The sequence below is a fragment of the Oryx dammah genome, unplaced genomic scaffold (assembly GCF_014754425.2).
Source record: "Oryx dammah isolate SB20612 unplaced genomic scaffold, SCBI_Odam_1.1 HiC_scaffold_12, whole genome shotgun sequence".
Taxonomy (NCBI): domain Eukaryota; kingdom Metazoa; phylum Chordata; class Mammalia; order Artiodactyla; family Bovidae; genus Oryx; species Oryx dammah.
Window position 1 is genome coordinate 13,232,934 of NW_024070196.1, and position 3,373 is coordinate 13,236,306.

The window sequence follows — 3,373 nt, forward strand, 5'->3', positions numbered from 1 at the left end:
TCTGGCTCTGTGTGACCCCATAGATGGCCTCCTACTAGGCTCCTCTGTCCCTGGGATTCTCCAGGCAAGAACACTGGAGTGGGTTGCCATTTCCTTCTCCAGTGCATGAAAATGAAAAGTGAAAGTGAAGTTGCTCAGTCGTGTCCTACTCTTAGCGACCCCAGGGACTGCAGCCTACCAGTCTCTTCCGTCCATGGGATTTTCCAGGCAAGAGTACTGGGGTGGGGTGCCATTGCCTTCTCCGCTTTGTATAGCTAGTGAATACAAGAAATTTTTAATGTGTGTGAAGTTTTCTATTATTTGCAAGCTAAAAGAAAGTAACTCAGTAATGTAGGAATTATATGAGCACCTAAACCCTATCTATGTAATCTTTGGCTAAAGATTTTATCAGCTTTTTCCCTTTTTAGTTGTGTGTGTGTGTGTATATACAGTGAAATGCACCAAACACTAGCTCAATGAATTAGGTCAAAGTGGACACCCATGTCCATGCCAAAGGCTAAAATACCTCCTTGGAAGCCCTCTTCATGACTGTTCCCTTCCTTCCCTCTGAGACTGACCTCTACCCCTAATGTAATATCCATATGTATTAGTATATACAATGTGCAGTATATTTTCTTTTGTGTTGGTTTCCTTTTACTCAGCATGATTTTTGTAATATATATTTGTATTACTGTATCTTACAGCTATAGTCTGTTCATTTTTACCACTACATATCTGGTATTCTATTCTAGAAATACTGTTTTTGTTTAGTCTCTAAGTTGTATCCAACTGTTTCGTGACCCCATGGACTGTAGCTTGCTAGGCCCCTCTTTCCGTAGGATTTCCCAGGCAAGAATACTGGAATGGGTTGCCATTTCCTTTTCCAGGGGATCTTCCCGACCCAGGGATCAAGCCCACGTCTCCTGCACTGGCAGATTCTTTACTGCTGAGCTACCAAGGAAGCCCCTCTTGTAGGAATCTACAATAATTTGTTTACTCATTCTACTGATGTTTGTTATTGTGTTTTCCCATTTGAAGCTATTACAAATAATGCTGTTATGAAATTCTACTACTTGTCTTTTGACTCTTATCACATGTGTATTCCTGTTACGTATGTATATAAAAGCCATATACCTCACACAAAGGGTACATGTATGCTCATTGTTTATAGATAATGCTTCATCATTTTCCAAAGTGCATGTAATCATTCACATGTCAACAGCAGGGTATGAGTCCCTGCTTCTCCATATACTCACCAATTTAGTATTGTTGGTCTTTTAAATTTTAGCCACTTTGATGAATGTAGTGTTGTCTTATTGTAGTTTTAATTTTCTGTTCCTAGTAGTTAATGAGATCAAGCCACTTTTCATATGTTGTCAATTTGGATAATGTCTTTTGTGAAGTATTCTAGTCTTTTGTTCATTTACAAATTTTATCTTGTTATCCTTGTTGATTTATAAAAGTGCTTCACATATTCTGGTTATAAATGCTTTGACAGTTATCAGTGTTGCAACTGTCTTCTACTCTATGGTTTGCCTTTTTCATTCTCTTAAAGATGGGATCTCTTAATGAACAGAAATTCTTACTTTTAATATAAACCAATTTATTAATCTTTTCCATGATGGTTAGTGATTTTTGTGCAGTAAGAAGGCTTTTCCAACCTGAGAATTGTACAGATATTTTCTTATATTATCTTCTAAAAGCTTTATTTGCTTTGTTGTGCAGACTTAAGTGTGCAATCCATCTTAGATAATAAGAGTTAAATTTCAATTTTTTTTTCCATATACATTGACCCAGCACCATTCATTGAAGACCATAATTTCCCGTTGCTCTACAATGTCACCTTTATTTCAAATCAAGTGTCTATATGTGTATGGTATGTTTTTGCTTTCCCTATACAATCCAATTTGTCTCTTGTACCAAAAACATACTGTCTTATTACTGTTGATTTGTAACACAGTTTGATATCAGGTATAGGTATATCAAGTGCAGTCTGTTCCTTCTTAACACTCTCTCAAGTATTCTTTACAGTTTTCATTATTATTATTATATACATTTTGAATTCAGCTTATCAGGGTACATGCGTGCGTGTGTGGACACAAACTGGATAGAATTTTTCTTGGGATTGCTATGAATCTATAGATCAGTTTGATAATTTATGCTGCACTTCATGGGATCACAAAGAGTCGGACATGACTTAGTGACTGAACAACAGCAACAACATGCTTTTACAATATTATCTTCTAAGTCACTAAAAACTCCCATGTATTTGAGTCTTTAGTTTCTTTTGATTATGTTTTATACATTTTTAGGGAGACATAGTTTTGTAGATTTACTTCTAAGAATTTGATATTTTTGATGATATTATGGATGATACTTTTAAAAATTTATTTTGGTAAATAGTAAAATTAATTTATTTTCACTTTATATCTACCAAATTTGTTACCTCTAATTAGAATTTTCTATAGATTCTTTTTACATTTCTAAATGATGGCTATTTTATTTCTTTTCTTTTTCTTATACTTTTACTTATTTTTTTTCCTTTTTATACTAGCTACATCCTCCTGTGGTGTACTGAAGTCTGAGATATTAAACTGAAAACATTGAGAGCCGTCATTCTTACCTTGTTTCCAGTCCCAATGGCATAGCTTTCAGGATTTCTCTGTTTTGTATGTTTGCTTAGGTTTTTTTTTTTTTTTTAGAAATACTTAATATTGATAAAATCCACGTTAGTCCCTTGTATTTCTAGTTTAATAATTCTTTTATTTGTTTTTAAATCATGAATGAATATTGAATGTATAAGACGCTTTCCTTGCACCTATTGAAATAACCATAAGATTTTTTTCCTCTATTTTATAGTATGTTGAATTATATTGGATGATTTTTGAACGTTAAATTAATCATCTTTCTTGGAATAAATCCTACATGTGAATCACTGGGTTTGCTAAAAATTAGTTTAAGACTTTTTCATCATGAGTGAGTTGACCTGTGATATTCCTTTCTTTGTACTGTTCTTGTCATGTTTTTGGTTTCATAAAACAAATGGGAAAGTTTTTAAATTTTTCTGTTTTTTGGAAGAGTTTGTGTAAGACTAATGGTTTCTTAAATGCTTTATAAAATTTACTGTGAAGGCATAATTATAGGTTTGATTTTTAATTTTAAATAGATGGAGAACTATTCAGATTTTTGTACTTCTTTTTGTGTAAGTTTTGCTAATTTGTATTTTATTGGGAATTTATACTTTTATCTATATTTTCAAATTTATTGGGCTAAGTTATTCATAGTGTCATTTTATGATATTTAGAATATCTGCAGGATCTGTGGTGGTAGATCCCTCATCATTCCTGACTTTGTTATTTGTGACATCTCAGTTTTCTTCTTGTCAGCCTCAGTA